Source organism: Dermacentor albipictus, chromosome 1, assembly GCF_038994185.2.
Source record: "Dermacentor albipictus isolate Rhodes 1998 colony chromosome 1, USDA_Dalb.pri_finalv2, whole genome shotgun sequence".
In the NCBI taxonomy this organism is placed as follows: Eukaryota; Metazoa; Arthropoda; class Arachnida; order Ixodida; family Ixodidae; genus Dermacentor; species Dermacentor albipictus.
In genome coordinates this window covers 196,744,456-196,759,166 of record NC_091821.1, presented here as the reverse complement: position 1 = coordinate 196,759,166, position 14,711 = coordinate 196,744,456, and the positions used below count along the sequence as shown (strand labels likewise).

The window sequence follows — 14,711 nt, the reverse complement described above, 5'->3', positions numbered from 1 at the left end:
ATTAGAAAGAATTCAAGCACTGTTTGCTTCACTTTGCTCAGTGCTTGTAGACTCTACCTAACAGGTCTATGAGCCATTGCATCTTTTTCTTTTTGCTTGCTTATGGGAGCATGAATGCTTACGAGGGTATCAGCCATTGACGCCAAATTGGATAACTAGGTATGTGTCACTGTGAATGTTCCGTTTTATAATGACGAAAAATAACCTCTAAATTTATCTGATGCCGAGCGGAATCGAACCCGCGAGACAAGGGCTCCTGAAGGACAGCAACCCGACGCATTTGAAGGCTTCGTCACAATTCTACTGGGTATGTTCCGCTTTCAACGAAGGCCTTTCACTCCAGCGCTTTAGCGAGCTGCGACATGGATGCACTGGGTACGTGCCGCTCTTCAATAAACCTCTCCGCAACTTGGGTCACTCAGTATGTGCCACTGAGTGTGCGGCGAGCGCAGCAACAATCCTCAGCTTTCGCCGGCGCGCCACGCTTCCCGCCTCGGAGGCCACGCACGAACTTCTTGGCAGCGCCACTAGATGGCGCACCGTATCCAGAAAGAAGTGCGAGAGAGGAGCCCAGCTGCCGCATGACGCGTTTTTCAGCGTTCGCGCGTACCGGCGCGCCATGCATTTCAGAGGCCACGCGCAGGCTCCGTGGCGGCGGAGGTTGATTAAAAATAATTAAATTATGGAATTTTATGTGCCAAAACCACGATCTCATTATCACGTCGTAGTGGGGGACTCTGGAAATTTGGACCAGCTGGGGTTCTCTAACGTGCACCTAACTCTAAGTACGCGAGTGTTTTCGCATTTCGCTCCATCGAAATGCGGCCGCCGTGGCCGGGATTCCTTCCCGCGACCTCGCGCTTAGCAGCCCAACGCGATAGCCACTAAGCAACCGTGGCGGCTGGGAGTATGATGGTGCGGAGTGTTTTTAGGAAAGCACGAAAGCGAAGTCGTGCTGAAGCACATGCCTCCTACATAACTTGTTTCGACAGTGGCAACACGTTGTGCCGCAGTATTGATTCAATGCTAACGCATTACCGTCAACAGTCATCGTGAGATGGGTTTTGTCGCAATTCTTTTTTTAAATCATGGCTGCCGTTCGAAGGCGCTTTTTTTTCTCTTCCATTCGGCGTTTTCCTGCCCTAACAACAATGCATTTGTTCGAAATGTGCATCTTGGAACACGGAAAACGGCTTATTGTTCCTCTTTTCATTCTCAGGTTGCAGTATTTTGTTCACTTCTTCGCCAAAGTTCCCAAACTATTGAGCGAAACTCCACGATGCACCATTTTCCTTTTATTTATTCTTCCCGCTATGTGCACGCCATGCTCACGCGTCTCTCCCACGCTTTTTTCTGGACACGCTGCTCCGTTTAGTGGCGCTGCCAGCGAGAAATGTGGTGCGCCGGTGCCTGCGAAGGCTGAGAAATGTTCCCTCACTTGCCGCATACTCAGTGGCACACATTCAGTGACCCAAGTCCGCGAGAGGTTCATAGAAAAGCGGCACATAACTAGTGCATTCACGGCGAAGCTCGCTAAAGCGTCGGGTTGCTGTCCATGAGGAACCACCCTCGTGGGACAGAAGTTCAATTTCGCTCAGCATTGGAGTGGCCAAAGTTGGTCCGATGGTTGCTTTTGAACCATGTTCTCTCGGTACAGCAGCTCGATGCGCTACCCATTCTACCACGGACTACCTAGCGACCCAGGTAGGCTGGAAAACGGATGGATACAAACATACACAGAGAGATAGATAGTTGGCCTCCGCTAAGTGCCTCAAGTACCCAAAGAATACACCGGATTAATAATGTTTGCAGCAGTAACGGTACACGGGAATCAGAGATGAGCGCCCGTGAAAAGCCCGAGCAGTAAAACTGCGGTCTCTTAACCACACCCGGGATTTTGCCGTACACACGTGCTAGAAGCGAGAGAGCGAGAGAAAGTATCACGGAGTATCAGTTAAGAAGAGGCAATGGGTACTACGCTGCTTTACTTATGCTGTGCTCTGTTCCTTTCTGCATCGTCTTTCCCGCAGGAATTCTGCCGAGTATCAATGAACCTGAATTCGCCACTGCGTGTAAATAAAAAAACAAAAAAAATGAGACGAATAACGCAAGCAAGAGCGGAGGGAAGAGAAGTGTATGAAAACTTTGGTCGTGATCCCGGTGGACGCCGCCGTGCTCTTCACCGGCGAGCGCCTCGCGCGCTGGCCCCACGCGGCCAGCTCGAGGAGCCGCCCCCGCAACCCCGCGACTGTGATGGACTCCGCGTGTGTGCACAAAACAACCGCGGACTGGCGAAAACGGACTGGTCGGCTTCCCCTTGCGGAAGCCGCGAGCGCTCTCGGGACCCCAGCAGCGGCCTCCGCCGAGACTGACGTGACAGACGGTGTCGGCACGCAGCTCGCAAGGCGCTCGTTGCCTTTGGCTGCCGGCGTCCGCCACGTGGCTCCGAGGCCTCAGCCCGGAGCAGATTCAGCAGACGTGCTTCATCACGCTGGAGCTGGCCTCTGGGGCGTAACGCTCGGGTGAGTGAGCACGTGGCATGTTATTCTGTGTACACACCAACTCGATGGCTAAACTGCACAAGTGCGATCTCTTGCGAAACGAAGAGAAATCGAGCAAAGTGGCAAATGGGGAGTAACTCGCTTACTTTGTAACTTTCCACAGGCAGGTTGATGCCAGAATGACGTTAACTCGCATCCACGTGTACAGAATGCAGTTTTGACCTTTTCGATGGGACTGAGTGTCACCGAGCCACACGAAGCTGCATTGCGTAGGATGGCCAGGGAATATCGCCAACGATAAACTTTTAAATGAATTTGTTCCCCTCAGAAATCATTGAGTATTGCCGGCTTTTTCTGCTAGCAGAAACCAGCGTAATTACTTAGAAGCTGTTACTATAATAGTTCAAAAGAACTTTAGGAATTCGTGAATTAAGTGAGAAATTAATTGCGCTTTTTAATAACCGTTGGGGCAGCGTAAGAAAGACACGGACAGAGACGAGAGGGATCAGCGCTCGTCCTTGTCGTCTCGTCTCCGTCCGGGTCTTTTTGCGCTGCCGCCTTTTCAAATATGTACCAACGCGCGCTCAATTCACCACGTTAGGCTGATAGCTCTGATAGGTGAAAAGGATAAACCTCCATTTCAATTATGTTCGCAAGCCACAACCCTCTGGCAAAGGTGCGTATACGCGTGCGTAAAAGAACATATGAGAGATTTAGTATACCGCACGCAAATCACTTGCGTAGGGTTTAAGATAGAGGGTCGGCAATGCACATGCTCAGGACGATATGAACAGCGCTGCGGATTAAGGACGCATTCTAACTTTTGAATTTAACGTTGCGGGCTTTACGTGGCTTGACTAGCTATAGCCTAACAAAATGGTGGCGCCCAGGGCCCCCGCTTGGATCTAAATTTATCCTGGTTACTTGCTCTTCGTCGTCACAGCAAAACATAAATAATTATAAAATCAGCTTTCGCAGTCTCATCTCTCTTTCAGGACAAAATATTGGTGTTGTTTTTTGTCATTATTGTAATCAACTGTCTGTTCCGACGATGTTAGGGCTATAGTTCATTATAGCCAGGATTTACAACGACGTCACCGTTGCCATGAAAGTGCTTTCATTTCTATATACCAGATGGCGCTACAACCAATGGTGTTGGTCATGCGGAACGCTTTACCGACAATCTCATGGTAAACGTGCGTCTATAGTGGGGCCATTACCGCTTTAAACGTGCATCCACGTAAACAGTCGCAACGACATGCTAAAACTGTCTATTAACTCTTCTATTGCGGCCGACAAAATATTGGCAAACACAGCGCTGCACAATTTCCTGTGGGCAGTGACTACAGTGACGGGGCCCGGCACTTTAACATCTGTACTACAGTGACGGGGCCCGGCACTTTAGCATATACACTACAGTGACGGGGCCCGGCGCTTTAACCTCAGCCCTGCAGTGACGGGGCCCGTCTCCTTAACCACAGACGGGACGGGCACTTTACGTCAACACTGTAGCGACGTCAATGGCCGCACTTCTTTAAAACATTCTATGCAAACAACTTCAAGCACTTCACGGCAGGCAGTGAACTTTATTAAGGTCCTGAGGAGCGACTCCGAACTCCCCTTATGAGGGAGGGGGCCGCCGCGAGCCGTTCCGACGTTGGGACGGGCAGGCCGTGCCTGACCGCCTCCTCTCACTCTTCTTTCGTGGTGAGATGACCGTGGTCCCGTATTAACGAGGGACACCGCCAGAGCATGTGTTCTAAAGTGCAGAATGGATCTCCGCAATCCGGACACCTGCCCCGCACGGACGCGGCGTTAGGTTGCCCCTGTGATCCACCACGGCCGCCGCGAACCGGTCGGACGAACCGTATTGGGCGACGTCGACGAACGTGGATCGTCGGCGACAGATCCGAGAAGTGCGGCCGCTCGGGCCCGGCGTGTGCCTACATAGCGTTGCGGGTGCACGTTGCGCGGGAACGGCGACACCGTGACGGCCTCCCGCGACCACGCGTCGAGCACGCACCGCCTTTCCCTGACGGGTTAAAGTCCAGCGCCTCCAGGATCCGCCTCCCCGCAGGCGAGGAAGCGAGCCTGACAACCTGGGCTAACTTCTGTGACCCAACCTCATCGAAGGTGTTGTGGACCCCCAGCTGCATGAGCTACTCGGTGCTGGCGCCTATGGGGATGCCAAGCACTTCACGGACCGCAGTATTTTATTCCAGTACTGTCCACAACACCACGTGAATTTCACGATGTCAGCAACTTCCGTGCAGTAATGGAATACATTAATTGCACACATACGGATCGAACGACCGCAATGGGTATTTGTCCACGAATGTACAATCTTTTGCGTATGCACTGTAACACCTATGATCAGTGGCGTAGCAACAGGGGGGGCCGGGGGGCCGTGGGCCCCGGGTGCAAGGGGCCAGTGGGCGGGTGTCATATACGTCTGAAGACACCCGGAACTTGTTTATATCCTCGCCTTCCTCGACTACAGCCAGGTGGGGGGGGGGGGGGGGGGGTGACAGAATACCTATGGGCCCCGGATGCCAGACGACCTAGCTACGCCACTGCCTATGATCATTATAATAAAGAAAGAAAGTTCACTCTAATGGAAGGGGAACGGTAAAAACACATTAAAAAAGGCCCGGCACATGTTCCTGCTTGTGTAGCACCAGACAATGAATATTCTACTGAATTAAGAAAAAGAAGCAGCGGGTAATTGCTCGCTTAGAAGACCGATAAACATGCAGTTCGATGAAATTTGAGAAATAATGATATTGAAGCTTCCAAGGCTTTAGAAGAAAAGGAAAAGAAAATTAAGACTGAATCATCGCGACGGAACATCATAAGTCGCTGTAGACATCGAAGACCCTAGCTATAACGAAATTATTTTTGAACAGCTCCCATAGTGTCCATGCAACAATGGTTGCTTGCGTACTGTCAAATGCTCATATGGTGCGGCATAAAGCTCACGGCACGGTGCGAAAACGTGCTCGGAGCAAAAGCGAAACATTGCGCGATGACATGCATGCAGACGCGAAGTCGGTCACCGCGAACCCGTGCGATCGCTGCATTGCAGCTTCATTCTGTTATGCTACATTTAGTTACACAGACAGCCATCCCACTATAAGAACATATTTCAAATAGTTTTCTCAGCGATTGCTTACGTTTCGCGCAAACCGGTTCGGTGGAATCGATTGCGGCGACCGCTCGCAGTGTCCCAGCTTACTGTACGTAGTAGGCAAAGAGATAGCGTTTGTAAACCATTCTGTGCTTTCTGTTTGTCCAACATGATTATTTTAAAGGTAAAATACTGCCATGTCGAGAGTACTTGCAAAATTGTTCAGGAGGGCTGCCGCGTAGTATGTTTATTTAACCTTTATTTAACGCCGATGCATGTGAGGCGCTTCTGACAGATGGCGACTCCGTAAGTCGTCCTCGCCCCCAATACCGACATCGTTATAGCAGAGTCCTTCCAAAAAACATGGAAGGACTCTGGTTACAGTGACGGCCCCGTCGGTGTAGTGTTGTTGTTAAAGCGACGGGCCCCGTCACCGTAGTGTGGTTGTTAAAGTACCGGGCCCCGTCACTGTAGTGCAGATGTTAAAGTACCGGGCCCCGTCACTGTAGTGCAGATGTTAAAGTACCGGGCCCCGTCACTGTAGTGCAGATGTTAAAGTGCCGGGCCCCGTCACTGTAGTCACTACCTGCCGTTTACTGAATGGTAGTGACTACAGTGACGGGGCCCGGCACTTTAAGATCTGTACTACAGTGACGGGGCCCGGTACTTTAACATAATCGTGCACTACAGTGACGGGGCCCGGCACTTTAACATCTGTACTACAGTGACGGGGCCCGGCACTTTAACATACACACTACAGTGACGGGGCCCGTCTCCTTAACCACAGACGGGACCGGCACTTTACGTCGACACTGTAGCGACGTCAATGGCCGCACTTCTTTCAAACATTCTATGCAAACAACTTCGAGCACTTCACGGCAGGCAGTGAAGTTTATTAAGGTCCTGAGGAGCGACTCCGAAACCCCCTTATGAGGGAGGGGGCCGCCGCGAGCCGTTCCGACGTTGGGACGGGCAGGCCGTGCCTGACCGCCTCCTCCCACTCTTCTTCCGTGGTGAGATGACCGTGGTCCCGTAACGAGGGACACCGCCAGAGCATGTGTTCTAAAGTGCAGAATGGATCTCCGCAATCCGGACACCTGCCCCGCACGGACGCGGCATTAGGTTGCCCCTGTGATCCACCACGGCCGCCGCGAACCGGTCGGACGAACCGTATTGGGCGACGTCGACGAACGCGACCGATCGTGGTTCGTCGGCGACGGATCCGAGAAGTGCGGCCCGGGCCCGGCGTGTGCCTACATTGCGTTGCGGGTGCACGTTGCGCGGGAACGGCGAGACCGTGACGGCCTCCCGCGACCACGCGTCGAGCACGCACCGCCTTTCCCTGACGGGTTAAAGTCCAGGTGACTAACTTCTGTGACCCAACCTCATCGAAAGTGTTGTGGACCCCCAGCTGCATGAGCTTCTCGGTGCTGGCGCCTATGGGGATGCCAAGCACTTTACGGACCGCGGTATTTTATTCCAGTACTGTCCACAACACCACGTGAATTTCACGATGTCATCAACTTCCGTGCAGTAATCGAATACATTGATTGCACACATACGGATCGAACGACCGCAATGGGTACTTGTCCACGAATGTACAATCTTTTGCGTATGCACTGTAACACGTATGATGATTATAATAAAGAAAGAAAGTTCACTCTAATGGAAGGGGAACGGTAAAAACGCATTTAAAAAGTCACGGCCCATGTTCCTGCTTGTGAGCACCTGACAATCAATATTCTACTGAATTAAGAAAAAGAAGCAGCGGGTAATTGCTCGCTTAGAAGACCGATAAACATGCAGTTCGATGAAATTTGAGAAATAATGATATTGAAGCTTCCAAGACTTTAGAAGAAAAGAAAAAGAAAATTAAGACTGAATCATCGCGACGGAACATCACAAGTCGCTGTAGGCGTCGAAGACCCTAGCTATAACGAAATTATTTTTGAACAGCTCCGATAGTGTCCATGCAACAATGGTAGCTTGCGTACTGTCAAATGCTCATATGCTGCGGCATAAAGCTCACGGCACGGTGCGAAAACGTGCTCGGAGCGAAAGCGAAACATTGCGCGCAGACGCGCAGCGAAACATGCATGCATGCAGACGCGAAGTCTGTCACCGCGAACCCGTGCGATCGCTGCATTGCAGCTTCATTCTGTTATGCTACATTTATTTACACAGACAGCCATCCCACTATAAGAACATATTTCACATAGTTTTCTCGGCGATTGCTTACGTTTCACGCAAACCGGTTCGGTGGAATCGATTGCGGCGACCGCTCGCAGTCCCAGTTTACTGTACGTAGTAGGCAAAGAGATAGCGTTTGTAAACCATTATGTGCTTTCTGTTTGTCCAACATGATTATTTTAAAGGTAAAATACTGCCATTTCGAGAGTACCTGCAAAATTGTTCAGGAGGGCTGCCGCGTAGTATGTTTATTTAACCTTTATTTAACGCCGACGCATATGAGGCGCTTCCGACAGATGGCGACTCCGTAAGTCGACCTCGCCCCCAATACCGACATATAGTGACGGCCCCGTCGGTGTAGTGTTGTTGTTAAAGCGACGGGCCCCGTCACCGTAGTGTGGATGTTAAAGTACCGGGCCCCGTCACTGTAGTGCAGATGTTAAAGTGCCGGGCCCCGTCACTGTAGTCACTGCCTTTCCTGTGACCTCGCGCGTTGCACCATAATTGTAGAGCGCCCGAAACGCCAGTGTCGCGCCATGGCCTCCGAGATCACACGGCGCGCACTGCTACAAATTGCGCGCCGCCCCACTGACGCGTCATGTCAGCGATCTCACACCCTGCAGTGCTGAGTCATATAAGTAACCAGATTTCAGTTTTGCTTTTTGTATTATTATTACAACTTCTGAGTAAATTCAGACTGAGGAGGGTTCCTCGTGGAGGACTTGAGCTTAACCTAGCGCTCAAAACACGTCCTTTTGCACAGCCATGCACAAATGAGCGACAAAATGACGTGCACAGATTTACGATCGGTTATGCCGCTATAGAAAAAAAAAATGCAGCGCACCTGTGTGAAAGAGAGTTTTGACCGTTTTCCCTTCGCGTTTTTGAAAAGCTCAGCAAATTGAACGCAGGCTTCCATTATCGCAGCCTTCGCTGCGATCGGGCCTTTCTGGCGGTCGCGAGATTTTTAACAGCTGCCGATAAAACCTGGTCTCGAATTTTGTGTTGGTCTTACATCCCAGACCGGAAATTGTAACCGCTCCAGACAGGTTAATTAGAGGAACATTCATTTGGCCGTCGATTCCCACGTCTTTGTGTGCGGTTGTTTGCGCACGAACCCAAACCGCCGTTACGGCTGCCCAAGCTGCACACCCGACGTCGCATTTTTTTTTACTTTTTTAACCCCGCTCCCATCGTTTTTTTTTTTCGCCTTCTTATTCTGCTAATGCGTGAAGCGTCTGGATAAGAAAACTTTAAAAATAATCACTCGCTTTCTTGTTCGTTCGTTCTTTCTTTTTTCCTTCCCCCCCCCCTTTAAATTGGCGTGTACCCACAATGGAATAAACGGCCTCGAACTAGGATGGTGAGTTATTGAATCCTTGTAATTCCATGGAAAAAGTAAATGCGCTATAACAATGAAGGTTTTCTAGATAACTATACGAGAGTAAGGCGCTGCGGAGACTGAAAACAGTTTCCTTACAAATTGCGAACGAACTGCGCATTGAGGCATATGTTACTAATTAAAAAAAAAATCTCACATTCACGCATCAAAACTTTTTTTTTGCGAGAGTTTATACCACCTAGGGGCTACAAGAAGACCAGCTAAAGAATGAGCAGTGCTATTATGTCTTTGCTGGAGTGCTGGAGAGCCCAGAAAAAAAAATTAAAAAAGCGAGTAAGGATCGCTTCGCTTTGTCTCGAAAAATAACGCCACACAGAAAAGTGCACGTAGCGGTCAAACTCCTACGTAACTAAATACACGTAATTAATTTCTTGTAATCAATAACAATTTTCGTAGTCTTGTAATTGATCGACATCTCTTTTACTCGCTAAGGCTCACTGTTGCTCAATTGCTTTCTTTTTTTCAGTAGCCGATTATATGTAACCAGTTACTTCATTAGCTGAGATAAAGCTGTAACTGGCGACTTAGCTTTGTGCACTTGAATTCGACGGGAAGTGCAGTAGAACGCCCGCGGTCGTGCCACGCAGCAGCCGCCTCGCCTCGCGCGCGTGCGTGTTCAGGCAGGCAAACTCGGGCGCGCAGTGGGCTTCGTCGGTCATCAGTCCCTGACAGCGCTGGACTTTTTGGGACGGCAGTGCCACATTCGATTGTACTCGGACAGCTTCGGAAGCTCCGCCTACCAGTCCGAGAGCTGCCAGCATTTATTTATTTATTTATTTATTTATTAGTTTGTTTGTTTATTTATTTATTCATACTGCAGGCTAATGTACTGGCCCATTCAGGAGGGGCAATACAGTTGCCAAAGTAATGACAATGCAGGAAAGATAATATATATATATAAGCAGTGCATGAAAAGGATGCAGCCCATAGCCACGTTACCAAAATCAAAATGCTTGCCTTAGCACAGTAACCACAACAAAAAGAACCGCACATTTTAAGTTATATGTGGATGGAAAAACGCTGTGCCAAACAACAATCGGGTGCTAAACATGACAACGTACAGGAACTTTCACATAGAAAAACGAGAAATATAGTTAGAAATACTGCTTATGGTTGTGTTAATTTATGTGACAAATAGCTTTCCAACTCATTTGCGAAGTTCCCTGATTGTAGTACATCAACAGGGAGGGAATTCCCTTCGTTTGTAGTACGCAGATAAAAACTATTCATGTGAGATTTACTTTATCAAATAATGGCGTAAGAGAAAAGTTGTGTCTATGTCTTGTTTTTCGTGCGTTAAGAGGCGTTACATAATGAGGCATTTGAAGACCCATTTTTCCATTTATGATGCTATGTAAAAATTGGAGACGACTAACTTTGCGCCTGTGTTCTAGAGAACTGATCTTATTTCTAAGCATTAGTAAGGACGGGGAATCCTCTCTTTTATATTTTCCAAACATAAATCTAACGGCCTTTCTTTGTACACGTTCCAAATTCATGATGTCCTCTTTGGTATGAGGAGCCCCAACAACTGCCGCGTATTCAAGTTTCGATCGCACGAATGTGTTATATGCTAAAATTTTGGTGCTCGCCGGTGCCTTTCTAAGATTCCTTTTCAAGAATCATAATTTACGCAAAGCTGCTGAACATGTAAGGGAAATATGGTCTGACCAGGAGAATATGTTAGTGATTGTGACGCCTACGTATTTGCATTTTTCAACATCAGGTATTTTTGTGGCGTTTAGAACATAAGAAAATATACTAGGTTCCTTGTTTTCGCGTTACTCGCAGCAAGACTGTTTTATGTACATTTAATTCTATGCCCAATGTTTACACCAATCGGAAATTGCAATAACTGACTTCTGCAAGTATGCGTGATCGTTTCGTGAAGCTATTTTTTTAAATATGATGCAATCATCCGCAAATAAATTAGCATGCACATCGTCGGGGATTTCGTCTATTATATCATTAATATAGATAAAAAATACAAGTGGTCCTAATACGCTGCCTTGCGGTACGTCCGAAGTTACCTGACGGACACTTGAGGAACATTTATTAATTTCTACGAACTGCTGCCTATGTCGGAGATAGGCTTTAATCCATGATATAATATTTGAAGGAAGACCAATGCACTCGAGCTTGTAGATTATTTTTCCGTGGGGTACCTTATTGAACGCTTTACTAAAACCTAAAAAGAGCATGTCAACTTGTCCGGATGAGTCAAGTACTTCAGAGATTTCATGAACAACTGACACAAGCTGAGTTGAAGTCGATCATCCCTTTCTGAACTCATGCTGTAGTTGAGACAGAACATTGTGATATGTCAAGTACTGACGAATAAAGCCTGCGACAATGCGCTCTAATAATTTGCTGCATGTGCTTGTAATAGAAACAGGACGACAATTTGACACTCTATGGTGATCGCCTTTTTATGAACTGGGACAACTCTTGCCTTATGCCAGTCTGATGATATCTCTGCTGAATGAAAGAATAATTCGAAAAAAATCTGTTAAGAATACACATATCTGTTCCGCATACTTTCGTAAAAACGCATTCGGAAGCTTATCAGCGCCTGCAGATTTCCTAACGTTGATATTAAAGAGCATTTCCAAAACACCTTCTCGGGAAATCGTACTATCGCGTAAGAAAGACCTATTGGTATTGCATCGTTCGAATTCATCTAGGTAAGAGAATACACTCCCGAAGTAATCATTAAAATGCGCAGCAATCATTTGGGCGTCTCCCGTAATTTTAGCATCAATGTTTTTTATGTGATATTATTAATCTTTATTTTACGTGACGGCGCTCGTTTTTTGCGGACCGGAAGTCGGATGACCGTCCGCGGATCTTTTCTCGGACCAGCGCGAGCAGCTAGCAGGTGACGGCATTCTGAAAAAGATGCGTGCGGCGTTTGCAGCATGTTATGAAAGATGCCAAGTGGTTCTGCGTACTTCGCGCGTTCCAGACGGCAAATATTGTGCACTCGGCTATCGTGTCTGTTACATCGGGGCTTTGTGTGCCATCATGCGAGCTTTTCATGAGCCGTAAAATGATGCAGCTTTAGTCTTCATGTTTCTTCAAGAGACTAGCACAGCGACCAGGCGCACAAGCTTGCTTTTCTTTGTGAGTTTCGCTAAATCTGTCATGCTCATTGCTATGTAGGTGTAGTAAAGAGGTGGATTTCGCTTTTCAGGTGAGTGAAGCTGGTGGGCAAGGATGCATATATCATACCACATGTGGCTATCTCACGCTGGTAGCTGGGTTGGTACATAATCGGAGCTTCGTTGATTATCCCGTCTGCTGCAAAGTTCAAACGTTTGCGTTTTGACGCGCAGGATTTGTACACGGTGCACACGCGCTCTGTCCTAGATACCCGTCGGGCGTTTCATAGACGGTCCCACGACCTTTGAGGATATTGGCGGGCGCTTTCTGCGTGAACAGCGGCGTGGCAAGATCATGATGTTGCTTACGTTCATGAGGTAATTCCGCTTAAATTCTGCAGGCAATGAGCTAGCTTAAGTACAACGGTTAAGCGGCACGAAGAGCGAGAGCACCACGTAAACTACATTTTGCGGACACATTATATGCGCTCAGGAAGGGGTTCCACTGTGCAAACTTTATGATTGTGTGGGAGACGTGGCCTTCAAGAATGCACCATCTTGGAGGCCACGCTAATGAATTCGCTGGGTAGAGGAGTTAGCTAAGACCAGACGATGGTAGCCATGAGAAGGACTTCCGGTCCCGGTGCTTTCGAGCAAACCTTCAACAGTCCTCGACAGCTGGATCGCGTGACTGTGACGTGTCCTTCTGTCAGGCCTAGCCAGAACGGAAGCCGCCGATGGGTTGCGGACAGTCCGGGACAGGATAATCGAAGAGTATTCGTTTACTACGCTTAACGTTTCACCAGACGTTGGACGATGAATTGAGCCGGCGCTGCTACGGCTCTAAAGCGGTAGCAACCTTGGACATTGATGCCAGGATATCACCTATAAATATGGACGACTTCTTTAAATATAGAGAGAGACAGAGGAAAGGGGAAAGGCAGGGAGGTTAACCAGACGGGAAAATCTGGTTTGCTAGGCTTTTCATTAGCTCTACTGGAAGCACCTTCTCCGAGACCCAGCAACAATGAAGTTCTGCGTTTCATAAAGAACCCAGACGCCAGTATCAGGCCCTAAGCAACCACAATATTGAGCGCAAAGTGTTCGTAAGTCACTACACCACCATTCCCTCCAGCGTGCACATCGAGCGAGTTTCAGGGTCCCTGCTGGTGTCTTCACAAGAAAATGAAAGATGATGACCGACGACAATTTTGAAAAGCAATTGTAAGTGAAGATAAACAACATGTAAAGGGCTGCAAAGGAAGCGCTGAAATAGCCAGGTTAGCTCGTTTTATTTACTGTATTTGTGCAATGTTAATTTTTGTTGAGAGGCAGGTAAGGGGTAAGTAAGGGTTTCTTTTTAGGGATTCCTCAATTACGTTCATTGCTCGTTAATTGGTCACAGTAATCATTTACATTTTTAATGAAGTAATTGTAATTGTAGTCGATTGCTTTCCGTTTTTTTTACGTGCCCAAGTCTGATAGCGGTTATCGTATTAAGAGAGAAAGAAACGTAACAAAAGCATCGGGACACCAAGTGTTCCATGGCGCTAGAACCGGTCTAGACTCAGTGCTAAGAAAAAGTGTGCGTGTGTGTGTGCGTGTGTTTCAATTTCTCATGGTAGTAATGTGTGCCTCTTCAAATAATTCATCTCAAGGACAAGAATTATGCTACCTGCCACAGGCGATTCTTTAAAATTGTATAAAACATAAATGATCATTCTGTATACAGGGTGCACCACGTAACTTGAACCAATCATTAAAGATATGCAAATACCACGTAGCTGGACAGAACCAGAAAATGTTGTTTGCCGTGGCTTGGAGATACTCACGTTATCTTTTTCATCCCGCCTAATTACATAATTAGTCTTAATTAGTTAATCAACTTCTCAAATTATGATTAGATTAAAAGTGTCAACGAAAAAATTGCAGAGCAGCATGAACAACTCCCGATACAGCTTTTTGTTGCTCAATACGTGCCACATAAAAGTGTTTTTCCGAGCTGGAAACAAGCCCGCAAATACTCGCAAAATTGCCGTGCGGCTGGCCTAAACACTTTCCGTATATTCGCGGGCTTCTTTCACGCTCGGAAAAACACTTTCATGTAGCATGTATCCAGCATGATAAAGCTGCTCGATACATATTATATATCTACAGCCGTTTTCATTGCACCCAAATTTCACCGCGTGGGCGATTGCAAGTTTCTCTTCCGTGGAAGTGCAGCGCAGCAGTTGGGAGTCCAACTAGTGACACTCACCTGAGCCGCTAGGGCACCGCGGCCGCTGAAGCGCAACCCGGGCGTTTTTTTTTTTTTTTTGGTAATTATATCACGCAATTCGGAATCCCTGTTACTCCGGGCCAACACACCCACGCACATCAACCGCTTCTTT

The 14,711-nt window shown here is 48.0% G+C and overlaps 1 protein-coding gene across 1 annotated transcript in view; it reads left to right on the top strand.

Annotated features, from left to right (window-relative positions):
* The window catches only part of LOC135903126 (hemicentin-2-like), a 578,389-nt gene that overhangs the window by 435,005 nt on the left and 128,673 nt on the right, over positions 1 to 14,711 (top strand). Inside the window, exon 15 of the transcript XR_011511029.1 lies at positions 2,031 to 2,522. The gene's annotated coding sequence lies outside the window, so the exon portion shown is untranslated. The remainder of the gene's footprint in view (positions 1 to 2,030; positions 2,523 to 14,711) is intronic.